Source organism: Pongo abelii, chromosome 14, assembly GCF_028885655.2.
Source record: "Pongo abelii isolate AG06213 chromosome 14, NHGRI_mPonAbe1-v2.0_pri, whole genome shotgun sequence".
NCBI classification, from domain to species: Eukaryota; Metazoa; Chordata; class Mammalia; order Primates; family Hominidae; genus Pongo; species Pongo abelii.
The window spans coordinates 54,590,223-54,604,137 of NC_071999.2; the positions used below are offsets into that span (position 1 = coordinate 54,590,223).

General features: G+C 43.3%; 1 long non-coding RNA gene across 1 annotated transcript; it reads right to left on the reverse strand.

Moving 5' to 3' along the window:
- Positions 1–8,195: 8,195 nt before the first annotated feature.
- On the reverse strand, positions 8,196–9,292 carry LOC134759852 (uncharacterized). Its single transcript, XR_010136700.1, has 2 exons — positions 8,942–9,292; positions 8,196–8,468 (listed from the first exon to the last, which is right to left on the reverse strand). It is a non-coding gene; the product is annotated as an uncharacterized LOC134759852 (long non-coding RNA).
- Between the last annotated feature and the right edge of the window lie 4,623 nt (positions 9,293–13,915).

Genomic DNA, 13,915 nt, shown 5'->3' on the forward strand with positions numbered 1-13,915 from the left:
AAACGGGAGGCCTAATGTTGGAAGGAATTAAACATGACCATCGTTTGCAGACAATATGACTGTCTCCATAGACAAGTCGAGAGAATCTACTAAAAAAACAATTAGAACAAAGAAGAGTTCAGTGTAAGTTTAATTTAATATAAGAAAGACATATAAAAATTAATAACTAATTAGAAAATGTATTTAGACAAAAGCACCATTACCAATAACAGTAAAAACCCAAAAATACTTAGTAATAAAGTTTAAAAATATATAAAGCCTATATGGAGAAAATGTCTAAAGTTCACTAAAGGGCAGAATTTCCAGGAATAGTATCATAGAAGACATTGGGCAATTTCTTCCATAGATAATGATTATAAAAACTGGACAAATTTCTTAAAAACAACTATTTGTTGGTGTTTTTGTTAGATGACTCTTGAGAAGGGTTTACTCTTGAATGACTGCTACTGCGTCAGGTAAAAACTAAGAGTTTGTGACTCCTAAGCAGGGAGTCACTCCCCAACATCCTCCAGCTCTAGTGGCAGAAAACCACAGCCATACCAGCTTGAGGTGTCAGAGAATAAAGTTTAGGGCAGCAGACAACTGGATATTCAAGGGGAAAATCCTGTAAAAATGAGAGCCAGAGCCACAGAAGGACTGAATCGAAAAGCTGAGTATAAGCTCCGCTCAAATCCCTGCCTGCTAAACTGCTGAGACACACAAGAGACCCCAGCAGCCCAGTGAAAAAGCAAGCAGAGATTAGAGAGGCATCTACCCTTGTGAGACAGAACTGCTCCTGGTGAGGTTTGTGAGTTTGCTGCACTGTTGACTTAACGTGCACAAAGCTCAGGTCTTGCAGAAAGCAAAAACCTTATTGGCTTGAGGTGCCATTGGGCAGAACTTGGGGCTGGCAGAGCAACTGGATATTTAGGAAGAAAGCAAGGGAGCTGTACAGTAGGCAAGCTTTGAAACCTGAATATAAATTATTTCCAAATCTGTGGCTGACCCTAAACTACACAGGCTCAGGAAAGATTCCTAGGCACTAGGCCAAAAAAGAAGCAACTGGATCCTGAGAAAACTGTGCAGAACAATACATCAACTACTATAAATTGCTGGGGACAGATTTTTCAGCTTAAATGCAGGCAGGTTAACTGCCTACTAGAACGATATGGCAACAACCTTCAGAAGAACAAAACAGAATCTAGAGTGGGTATAACATTACTACAATGTCCAGTTTTTGTTTTGTTTTGTTTTTTTTTGAGACGGAGACTCGCTCTGTTGCCCAGGCTGTAGTGCAGTGGTGTGATCTCAGCTCACTGCAAGCTCCGCCTCCTGGGTTCACGGCATTCTCCTGCCTCAGCCTCCCAAGTAGCTGGGACTACAGGTGCCCGCCACCATGCCTGGCTAATTTTTTGTATTTTTTTAGTAGAGACGGGGTTTTACTGTGTTAGCCAGGATGGTCTTGATCTCCTGACCTCGTGATCCACCCGCCTCGGCCTTCCCAAAGTGCTGGGATTACAGGTGTGAGCCATCGCACCCGGCCTACAATGTCCAGTTTTAAACCAAAAATTACTAGACATGCAAAGAATCAGGAAAGTGTGACTACACTCAGGAAAAACAAAATCAGTCCATAGCAACTGAATCATAGTGGGCCCAAATGTTGGATTCAACAGACAAAGACTTCAGAGCAGCTATTGTAAATATGTTCAAGAGTTAGTAAGGCACATGTTTAAAGAACATAAGGAAAGTATGGCACTACTGAGTGAACATGTAGGGAATATTAATAGAGAAATGAAAATTCTAAAAATGAATCAAGTAGAAATTCTCGAGCTGAAAAGTATAATAGCTGAAAGTTCCATGAAGAATACAAAGGAAGACTTGCATAAATGGAAAGGCCACACATATTTCTAGATGAGAAGTCTCAATTGTGTAATGATGTCAATTCTCCACAAATCAATCTATTAAAAGCTACCCCAATTAGAATTCCAACATTATTTTTCCACCAAAGTGTTTAATGAAATTTGAAAACATGATCTTAATGTTCATATGAAAAAGAGAGTACAGACTGGGTGTGGTGGCTCATGCCTGTAATCCCAGCACTTTGGGAGGCCAAGGTGGAGGATCATCTGAGGTCAGGAGCTTGAGACCAGCCTGGCCAACATGGTAAAACTCCATCTCTACTAAAAATACAAAAATTAGCTGGGCGTGATGGCGTGCACCTGTAATCCCAGCTACTAGGGAGGCTAAGGCAGGAGAATCTCTTGAACCCGGGAGGTGGAGCTTGCAGTGAGCCAAGATTGTGCCACTGCACTCCAGCCTGAGCAACAGAGTGAGACTGTCTCAAAAAAAAAAAAAAAAAAAAAAACAAAAACAGTACATTAAAATGACCACAAGATTTTGCAGGTAAAATGCAGAGGGCAGGAGACTTTTCCTATCAAATACAATAACATTAAAGAAATTCATTAAACTAATATGATATTAGCAAAAGATCCACAAATAGAATGGTGGAATGGACTATAGAAGGCAGAAACATCCAAACCCACACATACATATAAATATATGAATTTAGTGTACAATAACAGCGATATTTCAAGCCAGAAAAAAAGATAGCTTATTTAATAAATGCTTAATGTTTATTAAATTCATCTAAGTTGTTTGTTATATCAGCATAAAGTTTTCTATAATATCCTCCTTATCAGCTTTTCCCCAGCTTTACTGAGGTATAAACTGCACATGATTAATGTATACAATTTGGTGAGTTTGGACATACACATCCACTCATGTTACCATAACCACAATCCAGGTAATAAATATATCCATCACTTCATCACCTCCAAAAGTTTTCTCGTGTCCCTTTGTTTATGTTTTGTTGTTTTTCTGTGGTAAGAACACTAAATTTGAGATCCACCCTTTTAACACAATTGTAAGTATGCAGTATCTTATTGTTAACTATAAGCAATATGTGTACAGCAGATCTGTGGACTTACTCATCTTGAATAAATGTAACTTTACACTTTTAAACAACTTCCCATGTTCCTCTCCCCCGATCCTCTGGTAACCACCATTCTGTTGTCTACTTCTACACCTTCAACTATTTTTGATGTCTCACATAAGGGGAATGATGTAGTATTTGTCCTTCTGTGACAGACTTACTTCACTTAGTATAATGTCTTCCAAGTCCATTCATGTCACAAATGATAGGGTTTCCTTCTTTTTTTTTTTAGATGGAGTCTTGCTCTGTCACCCAAACTGGAGTGTCTCAGCTTCCCAAGTAGCTGGGATTACAGGCATGCACCACCACGCCTGGCTAATTTTTGTGCTTTTAGAAGAGATGGCGTTTCACCATATTAGGCTGGTCTCGAACTCGTGATCTCAGGTGATCCACCCGCCTTGGCCTCCCAAAGTGCTGGGATTACAAGCATGAGCCACCACACCCAGCCCCGGGATTTCCTTCTTTTTTAAAGCTGAATATGCCAGGTGCAGTGGCTCACGCTTGTAATCCCAGCAGTTTGGGAGGCCAAGGTGGGCAGATCACGAGGTTAAGAGTTCGAGACCAGCCTGGCCAACATAGTGAAACCCTGTCTCTACCAAAAATGCAAAAATTAGCCAGATGTGGTAGCACGTGCCTATAGTCCCAGCTACTCAGGAGGCTGAGGCCGGAAAATCACTTGAACCCAGGAGAACAAAAATGAGCCCTTGGACGTTTAAAATATAACAGCAGAAGTAAATATCTTGATGGAAGGATTGGAAGAGAATGTTGAAGAAATCCAGAAAGTAGAGTGAAAAGGCAAAGGTGTAAGAAAGGAAAGAAAATATTTTTTAAATTAGAGACTAAGCAGAATGCAACAATCAAATAATAGGAGTTCCAGAAAAAGAGAACATTAAAAATGGAGTGGAGGCCAGGCGTGATGGCTCACGTCTGTAATCCCAGCACTTTGGGAGGCCGAGGATGGTGGATCACCTGAGGTCAGAAGTTCGAGACCAGCCTGGGCAACATGGTGAAACCCCAACTCTACTAAAAATACAAAAATTAGCCCCACGTGGTGGAGCATACCTGTAGTCCCAGCTACTCAGGACGCTGAGGCAGGAGAACTGCTTGAACCCAGGAGGCGGAGGTTGCAGTGAGCTTGATCATGCCACTGTATACCAGCCTGGGTGACAGAGCAAAAAAGCTATTACTGATTAAGCACATTATACATTATATCTACATTAATTTATTTACTCCTCCCAACACCTCTGAGAGATAATTTTTTTGTCCCCATTTATAGATGTGGAAACTGAGGCTACATAAGACTAAGTGCCTTTCCTCAGACTAGTTTTCTTGTTTTTGTTTTTTTAATAAATAGAGACGGAGTCTTGCTAAGTCACCAGGATTGGTCTCAAACTTCTGGCCTTAAGCGATCCTCCTGCCTCAGGCTCCCAAAGTACTGAGACTATAGACATAAGTCACCACACCAACCAGCTTAGTTTTTTTCTTTTTACTTCTAAATATTACATCATTTTGTCAACAACTACTTTTATATATGTGAAAAGGGATTAATACAAAAGCTGAGAAAGAAGCAAGCACAACTCTATTTTTATTTATTTATTTATTTATTTTGAGATGGAGTCTCGCTCTGTCGCCTAGGCTGGAGTACAGTGGCGCGATCTCAGGTCACTGCAACCTCCGCCTCCCGGGTTCAAGTGATTCTCCTACCTCAGCCTCCTGAGTAGCTGGGATTACAGGCGCCTGCCACCACACCCAACTAATTTTTGTATTTTTAGTATAGTTGGGGTTTCACTATGTTGCCCAGGCTGGTCTCGAACACCTGACCTTAAGTTATCCGCCCACCTTGGCCTCCTAAAGTGCTAGGATTATAGGTGTGAGCCACCACGCACAGCCAGCACAACTCTTTCTAGAAGGAAAGAATGACATTGCCACTATTGGATGAAGACTCCAAAGAGAAGATGATGAGGTGAAGAGAGTCTCTGGGTCAGAGTCTGAATTTCACTCCCTTGGGAGCCTTACAAGAGCCCCTTCTGGGGAGGACCGTGGACAAAGCCATATCTTGGGAAGGATAGGCCTCAGCATATTGGGGGCAATATTGACAGACCTTTGGTGCAGGCCCAGCTCTATCATCCAGCAGGAATATGGCTGTGGGAATGAACTACTGTGTGCGATCTCCTTCAAGACACAGCTCCAGTCTCATGAGTTAGCAAATCAGAATACTTCTTGCGGGTTGAAGGGAGAATCCTTAGCTGGTCGTGGCTGTAGGGCCTGGATCCTGTGCTGATGAAGTTTCTCCCTTCCCCTTCATGCAAAATAAATACTTCGCTCATTGATGCACAGGGTAATGGTAAGTCATCTGGGAAATACAGCCAAGTCACAAGCACTAATCTTAGTTTCTAACTATGAAGTGACCTTCCAACCTCCTTCCTAATCAAGTTAGGTTTTTTTGGTTTGTTTTCTTTTTCCTGCCAACTAAAAATATCCAGTTCAGGAAATGTGGCTGATTGAATAGCAGCTGCCATGGAGGACCTACTTTGGATATTGAAACAACCTTGGAAGAAGATCAGAAACTCACTCCCATCAGCTCCTGTTTTGAGGCAGGCCTGGAGCTCATCACCCAGATTAGTCTTGGCCTCCACATTGTCCTTCCTGCATATTTTTAGGAGAAAGTACCTGGCCACTGTTTCTTTTTCCTCTCAATGCTAGGAAACTTCCTGTAATATTGGAAAAGTAGAAGTTGAAGCGGCTTCAGTGCAAAACTAACATTCTCTGGATCTTTCTCACGCTGTTCGGAAAGTAGATCACCCACTGTTATTTCCTTTTCCTGGCTTTTTTTTTTTTTTTCCTAAGAGACAAAGAGATGCACTGCCACGATACTATTTCTGTTCAGAGAGGGAGAGAGAGCAAAAAGAGACAGGCACAAACATTTTCCCCAGCCTTGCCACATTCTTCACTCAGTTATAAAGAAACGCATTGCCAATAAAATAGAAAACAGAAATAGCAGGAAAATTCTGAAAGATGAGCTGTGCTGTAAATGTAAAACACAAGCCACTTAATGCATAATCATTCAAAGTACAGTTTGTAATGAAAATAAAGACATTTCAAAAGAGCCCATAATCTGCTTAAATTACATTCTATATCTAATTGTTATAGTATGTTTTATTCCTCTTATACAAGAAAAAATGTTGACCTCCCTCATTCATATGGCATGCAGATGCATTTGAGCAGGGTTTTTTGGGTTTAATAACGTGATAGACTGGCTGGGCACTCATGCCTATAATCCCAACACTTTGAGAGGCTGGCAGGCAGATCACCTGAAGCCAGGAGTTCGAGACCGGCCTGGCCAACATGGTGAAACACTATCTCTACTAAAAATACAAAAATTAGCTGGGCGTGGTGGCGCATCCCTGTAGTTCCAGCTACCCGGGAGGCTGAGGCAGGAGGCTGAGCTTGGGAGGCAGGAGACTGAGTTTGGGAGGCAGAGGCTGCAGTGAGCCGAGATCGTGCCACTGCACTCCAGCCTGGGTGACAGAGTGAGACTCCATCTCAAAAAAAAAAATTATATTCTAGAATATTAGAGCTTTAGACATTACCTAGTGCAAACTTCTTGCTTTACAGATTAGAAAATTGAGGCTTAGAAAGTCTAAGTAATGGCCAAGCACAGTGGCTCATGTCTGTAATCTCAGCCCTCTGGGAGGCCAAGGCAGGAGGATTGTTTGAAGCCAGGAGTTCAAGACCAGCCTTCGCAAAACCGACAGACCCCCCCAATCTCTACCAAAAAAAAATTTAAATTAGCCAGGTGTGGTGGCATGTGCCTGTAGCCCTAGCCCTAGCTACTTGGGAGGCTGAGGCAGGAGGACTGTTTGAGCCCAGGAATTTGAGCCTGCAGTGAGCTATGATTGCACCACTGTAGTCCAGCCTGGGCAACAGAGGCCGACCCTATATCTAATTAATAATAACAAAAAGAGTAAATAACTTAACCCAGGCAACACAGATGGAAAGTAGCAGAGCTGGGGGCTAGAATCCAGATCTAAATCTTCAGCCTGCATTCTTCCTAATTTATGTGGAGCCTCACAGTGTCTTGCCCTGTCCCATGTGCGAGATAGCAGTGGAGAATGACTACTGCAGCATTCCTTCTGATTTCCTAATTTCTGACTTGAATATGCTACACCAGTAACAAAACTATGAGCACCCAAGACACAACCACACGCATGTGCACACACACAGACGCACACACATACTGTTAACACATACTGAGACAAAGATCTTGGAAGACAGCATTGTCTTCTGAAAAGAGAATCTTCTGCTACGGAATGTCTGGGAAGGAAGTGTGACAGACGTTTTCGCTCACCCAACACCTTTCCCACTTTCTTCTTGCTACGAGTAGCATAATTTTATTCAGATAGCATGGAGTGGGGGCAGAGGGGGTGGGGGCGATGCGCTCAGAGAAGGTAGACCTAGCCTGGCCAAGCCAAGTAATTTTATTCTCCTGGTCAGTAAGATGTATGGAGAAATTGGCTGGTAGGCTTTAGGAAAACATTTCATTTTTTATTAAACAAATGCACACACATGCACACAAGCAGCCAAAAACACTTACATCTTTCCCTTTCTTCCTGCCTTTTTTTTTTCTTTGAGATGGAGTTTTGCTTTTGTTGCCCAGGCTGGAGTGCAGTGGCGCAATCTTGGCTCACTGCAACCTCTGCCTCCCAAGTTCAAGTGATTTTCCTGCCTTAGCCTCCCAAGTAGCTGGGATTACCAGTGTATACCATCATGGCCAGTTGATTTTTTTGTATTTTCACTAGAGACGTGGTTTCGCCATGTTGGCCAGGCTGGTCTCGAACTCCTGACCTCAAGTGATCCACCCAGTTTGGCCTCCCAAAGTGTTGGGATTACAGGCTTGAGCCACTGCACCTGGCTTCTTCCTGCCTTTCAATTCAGTTTTGTGAGAATAAGATATTTGATGTTGCTGCACAACATTGCTGGGGAGTCATCACACATAAGTTGACAGTGCCGAAGCAGAAACACGGAAAGAGACTGGCTCTTTGATGACACTTGAGCTGAGAAACTGACCTGGAATGACCTCCTTCCAGATGTATTGTCATGAGACAGAATAAGACAATCTCATTGTTTCAGCCACTTGCAGTGGGTGTTTTATAACTTGCAGCTGAAAGCATAGCTACCTCTCTGAGCCTCAGTTTTTTCCTTTAGAAAATGGCGGTAACACTACTTACCCAGCAGGTCGTAGGAGGAAATGGTATAATACAATGTCTAACATAAAGGAACTCAGTAAATGGTAGCTAGTCATATCATAATCATGATAACTCTCATAGCAAAATCCTCAGTGGTGGGAATGTTTTCTCCACTCTGCCAGTGTCATGGCATCGGGTCCCTTCTCCCTACAATTGCGGTCTGGAGACAGTTTGCCCAGCTGCCACCTCTTCTCCAAGTGCTGAGGAGCTCAGGCATGGGAGCTTTGGGCCTGGGAGGTAGGGAGTCCAGTCTGTAAAGGAAAACAATAAAAATGAAAGGCAAGCATGTAAAATCATGATGACATATTGAATAATCTTAGAAAGCCACAAAGTGTTCTTTTTTTTTTTTTTTTTTGGTACAGAGTCTAGCTCTGTTGCCCAGGCTGGAATGCAGTGGCGTGATCTCAGCTCACTGCAACCTCCACTTCCCGGGTTCAAGCAATTCTCCTGCCTCAGCCTCCTGAGTAACTGGGATTACAGGCGCCTGCCACTGCACCCAGCTAATTTTTTGTATTTTTAGTAGAGACGGGGTTTCACCATGTTGGCCAGGCTGGTCTTGAACGCCTGACCTCGTGATCCGCTCGCCTCAGCCTCCCAAAGTGCTGGGATTACAAGCATGAGCCACCGCGCCCAGCCAAGTGTTCATTTCTTAAGTCCCAGAAGTCCCAACTCTAGCCATCTAGCCCATAGAAATAATCCAAATGAAAAGATAAATTTTACTCACCAAATCTTTCAGATTTTTTTTGCAGCCTTTAGAAGTAAATAATATTTCCCCTTGATATAATATAATTATGAAGCCAACACAGTAATGTTTATGAGAAACTATGTAGGAGTGGCCGGGCGCGGTGGCTCACGCCTGTAATCCCAGCACTTTGGGAGGCCGAGGCGGGTGGATCACGAGGTCAGGAGATCGAGACCATCCTGGCTAACACGGTGAAACCCTGTCTCTACTAAAAAAAAATACAAAAAATTAGCTGGGCATGGTAGCTGTAGTCTCAGCTACTCGGGAGGCTGAGGCAGGAGAATGGCATGAACCCGGGAGGCGGAGTTTGCAGTGAGCCTAGATTGCGCCACTGCACTCCAGCCTGGACAACAGAGCGAGACTCCGTCTCAAAAAAAAAAAAAAAAGAAAGAAAAAACTATGTAGGAGTAAGGCAATGTAATTCTTGATATAAATTAAACGAAAACAAAATCAGAATACAAAAGTGTATGTGTGCTCTGCTTACAACCACGTGGAGCACAGCTATAATTAAACCGGGCTATACTTGGCACACTGATTGTTAAATAAGTGCAGCGAACACAGGAAATAAGGGAGCTGCGGGTTGTTGAAGAAACTGGCCAGAAAACGGAACGAAGAGGAGACAAGCTGACGGTGTTCATCGTGCGGCACGCAGGGGCGTTGTTTTCTCTCCACTAAGGCTGCTGGGTGGGGCCAAAATAGTCCAGGCAGCCAAGTGCAGAGGCGTTGGGGGCGGCAAAGATGCAAAGGATCCCCACTGTGGCTGCACCCCGAGGAGGAGCCCGTGGCAGGAGGCCCACACTCAGGATCCGGCGCCAGCAGTGAGGGGACGAACCTGGAAGACATCCCGCTGTCCAGACACCGCGAGGGAGGCGAGTGGTGCTCGCAGCCTGGGACTTAGGAACACAGGGAAACAGCTTCCACAATGCCATTTGCTGAATAAATATTTCTTGCAGGATGTTTCCTATGGATTCATTCTCTATCATGAAAGCTTTATTGGTGGTCAGCGTCCTAGGAAAGCAGAGGCAGACAAGATTTCTGCTCTAGGGAGTTCTGTGGAGGGTTACAGATCGGCAATATTCCACTGAAACCAAATACCTAGGAAAAGCATGAAAGGACACACAGAAATCACAAATGTATATTATATTATATTATATTATATTATATTATATTATATTATAATATTATATTATATTATATTATATTATAATATTATATTATATTATATTATATTATAATATTATATTATATTATATTATATTATAATATAATATTATATTATATTATATTATAATATAATATTATATTATATTATATTATAATATAATATTATATTATATTATATTATATTATTTTTTGAGACAGGGTCTTGCTCCGTCATCTAGGCTGGAGTGCAGTGGCGCAATCATGGCTTACTGCAGCCTCAACCTCCCAGGTGCAGGTAATCCTCCTGCCTCAGCCTCCTGACTAGCTGGAACTACAGCTGCATGCCATCACACCCGGGTAATTTTTAAATTACATAGTTGTAAACATGGGTTCTCCCTATGTTGCCCAAGCTGATCTTGAACTCCCGGGCTCAAGCAATCCTCCTGCCCTGGCCTCCCAAAGTGCTGAGATTACAGGCGTGAACCACCGTGCCTGGCCAAAATGTATATTTTTAAAAACATATAAAAATAGAGTTGGCCGGGCGCGGTGGCTCCCGCCTTTAATCCCAGCACTTTGGGAGACCGAGGCGGGCAGATCACGAGGTCAGGAGATCGAGACCATCCTGGCTAACACGGTGAAACCCCGTCTCTACTAAAAATACAAAAATTAGCCAGGCGCGGTGGCAGGCACCTGTAGTCCCAGCTGCTGGGGAGGCTGAGGCAGGAGAATGGTGTGAACCCCGGAGGCAGAGCTTGCAGTGAGCCAAGATCATGCCACTGCACTCCAGCCTGGGCAACAGAGCGAGACTCCGTCTCAAAAAAAAAAAAAAAATAGAGTTAATAAATATATCTATATGTTATAGATATAAATAAAATATCTTTGCAATCAATATCTACTGTGTCCTATAACTAATTAAGATCTTCATCCATAAAAATCCCAACCCTATTATGAATTTGGAGTTCTTTCTGGGGGTGGACTCACACTTTTTCATGCAAGCTCCTTTGCCCCCTATGCAACCACTGCCCACACTGGCAAGGCAGTGTCGTGCTCCAGGGCAGACCATAGTTCACAGGCGGAAGCAGGTGCCATGTAGGAATGAGACTACATGTACCATGAAGCAACGGCGCTCACTGATTCAGAGGCAAGATGCTGGCCCCTCTGGCTGTCACCATGGATGACCGATGATTTAAGGTCTCTCTTGGTCATCCCACCTGGCACCGCCACTTCTGGTCCCTTCTCCTCAGTTTCCTCTACCCAGCTATGTCCTCCTCTACCGATAAGCCCTGAAACAGAGCAAGTTGCCTCTTTTTTAATGTAACAAATATTTTACAATATTCATCTGTAAAGCCTAGAAATGAAAATAATACACAATAGCATCTACCTAGCCACACAATCTTGAAAAACAATCAGTATAATGCTGTAACTATAATGTAAGAAATAAATGAACGTATTTATTTATTTATTTATTTTTAGAGACAGAGTCTTGCTCTATAGCCCAGGCTGAAGTGCAGTGGTGCAAGTGGTGCAGCCTCGAACTCCTGGGCTCAAATGATCCTCCTGCCTCAGCCTTCTGAGTAGCTGGGACTACAGGTGTGCACCACTATGCCTAGCTAATTTTTAACTTTTTTGTAGAGACTGGGTCTTGCTATGTTGTCCAGGCTGGTCTTGAACTCCTTGTTGAGGATCAGTGGGAGATGAAAGGGAGGAGAGACAGCGAGGAGCCCTTGGAACTACCCACCTTCTCTACCCACCAGCAAGTCCCCAATGAGTGATGTCCGGTATGGGCTGGGCAGGGCAAGTGATCCTCCTGCCTCAGCCTCCCAAAGTGCTTAAATTACAGATGTGAGCCACTCCGCCAATGGAAGATAATTTGTAATAAAATAATATATGTTCCCATACATAAGTGCTCAGGACAATCACATTAATGACATTGTCACGTTCTCGCATCTAAATATAGAATCCACATGAGCACCACGGCAGTGGATCGCTGTTTTGGTGCATCTTATCAGCAACTTAAATGCCACGCTGTTATTCAAAGCGCTGCTGTCAGTGATGTGATTTTCCAAAATAATGAGCAGCTCTTGGAAAAGCTCCAAACAAAACAAAGTGCAAACTTTCCTCAATGCACACAGTAGTTGTGTTTCTGGAAAGTGTAGTGTATATGAAAACCACGCAAAAATAGTCTGCGTTTATATATAAAACAAAGTTAGGTTCTAGGATCAGATAGTTTTTATTTATTTATTTATTTCATTTTATTTTTTTTGAGACGGAGTCTCCCTCTGTTTCCCAGCCTGGAGTGCAGTGGCGCAATCTCGGCTCACCACAACCTCTGCCTCCCGGGTTCAACTGATTCTCCTGCCTCAGCCTCCCGAGTAGCTGGGACTACAGGCATGCTCCATTACGCCCGGCTAATTTTTGTATTTTTAGTAGAGACGGGGTTTCACTATATTGGCCAGGCTGGTCTTGAACTCCTGACCACGTGATCCGCCTGCCTTGGCCTCCCAAAGTGCTGGGATTATAGGCTTGAGCCACCGCGCCCGGCCCAGATAGTTTTTAAATGGTGTTTTTTTTCTTTAAACTACTACATAAATGTTTGGGACATTCAAAAGTGAAATTCAAATTTAAGAAACATTTTTTTCTTGCACAAAATATTCTTGGATGTTATAGAATGTCTAGCATCTCTAGTCCCCACTCACTGAATGTCAGGCACATGCTCTAATCAAACTCTCCAAGAGTGGTCATTGAGAACTACTCTTTCCTGTGTATGAGTAGACCTTGTACTCTCTCTGTCCACTTTTCTCCACATCTGGGGAAAGCTGAATCATGGGCATAAGTACCTGTAAACAGTCACTGATACACATGTTACACCTGTAGCAACCACCCCAAATTCAGATATATAGCTTAGGGCCCCATGGGTTGCCTAATACATGATGGGCATAGAAGGAGGAAATTTCTCGGAGAATTTCATTCAACCTTCAGCATGATTGGAGCATTGGTTCTCACCACAATACCCACAAAGGTAACTTGTACCCCACCCAGCCCCATCTCGTACATCACCCACTGGGGACTTGGTGGTGGGTAGGAGAGGTGGGTGGTTCCTAGGGTTTCTGGCTGTCTCTCCTCCCCTTTGTCTCCCACTGATCCTCAACACAGCTCATGGCTGAGAACTTCTGATTGAGAGATTTATACAAGAAATTGCATTCCTCAAAGTAAGTGATTATTGAGGGAGAAAAAAAAGGAAAACCATGAAAAAAAACCCCAATGCACCCTACTTGCTTATATGTGCATAGAATATCTCTGGAAAAATGTCTAAGAAACCAATGGTGGGGGCTGTTTCCCAGGGAAGGTCTGGCATGGCTGGAGCACTGGGGTGAAAGGAGAACGTCCTTGACACTCTTTTCTACCTTTGGAATTTTGTATGGATGACTTGAAAATAGAAAGAAATAGAATTTGATTTTTAAAAGAGGCAGTCCATGGAAAAAAGTTATTAATTTGCATACTGCAAGTTGAGAAAGTGAGAGACCAGAGCAAGAGGAGGTCACAACAAGATAAAAAGGTGGGGGCTGTTATGGAGCCCAGGGAAAGGAGGGCTGGACAAGAGACTCCATCCATGTTTCTCTAGCACTTTCCAGGAGAATAAAGCTCTTGTTCTAGCACTCTCCTCTTTTGGACCTATCTGTAGAGAGCAGAAAAGTGACCACGAGGCTCTGTTGCGTGATAAACAACCCCTTAAAAACCACCAACTTTCCATGGTCTTCCAGCAACCCATTTGGATGTCGTCCCTACAGTTGACTCCTTCAGGCCCTGTGTGCG